Consider the following 779-nt stretch of genomic DNA (forward strand, 5'->3'; position numbering starts at 1 on the left):
TTGGTGATCAGATCAATTTAAATATTATTCATGGCATATAGCCTAGTCGCTGCTCTAGCTGTTTCTATGGCTCGGGCTTCGTTGGTCTTCCACTGCTCCACTACATCATTTGCTAATGGATCATCTGGATTGGGAGCACTTAACAAGGCCTGGATCGATAGCAGAACTGTCGGATCTGCAGTGCTGGGGACCACTTATCTTTCAAAATATCTAAACATATTCTTCCCAACTTGTCTACATTAGGATGATAAATTTTGGTCATGAAACGTACTTTAGGGGCTGCCATTGCATATTCTTCTGGAAGGAATTGTTCAAGTTTAACAGTCCCTCCCTCAAAGAGGGAATCCTAAGGGCCAGCAATGACCACATGAAAGTAACGGGTGTTGCTCTCACGTGTTTCTGCTTGGATGCCAGGAACTCGTTCTGCCAGCAAACGCTGGGTGTCCTTGATGATTCTGCCGGGCAGCCCAGCCATCTTGTCAGAACCCGAGTTCGACCTCTGGTCTCGTCTCCGGCTCCGCTCCCCTCAGGCAGGAGTGGAAGTCCTGGGCTGGCTTATTCATTTCTAGAGGTCAGTGTAATTGTAACATTCTCTAGAAGGGAAAATCCAGCAACTTCTTTTTAGTAGAGAAGTCTGGTGATCTTTGGCCGCATGATGTCACTGGTGGTCCAGAAGATTTTTTGCCATCTCTGCCTCAGTGCCATGGGCAAGTTCCCTCCATCAACCCAGTCATGATCTCTTATTGTTCAAATGTAGGCAGGATGTCTTTCTCCCCTCA

At 47.0% G+C, this 779-nt stretch overlaps 1 pseudogene; it reads right to left on the minus strand.

Annotated features, from left to right (window-relative positions):
- On the minus strand, positions 1-475 carry LOC134759962 (ubiquitin-conjugating enzyme E2 N-like; annotated as a pseudogene).
- Positions 476-779: the final 304 nt, after the last annotated feature.

The sequence above is a fragment of the Pongo abelii genome, chromosome 15 (genome assembly GCF_028885655.2).
Source record: "Pongo abelii isolate AG06213 chromosome 15, NHGRI_mPonAbe1-v2.0_pri, whole genome shotgun sequence".
NCBI lineage: Eukaryota > Metazoa > Chordata > Mammalia > Primates > Hominidae > Pongo > Pongo abelii.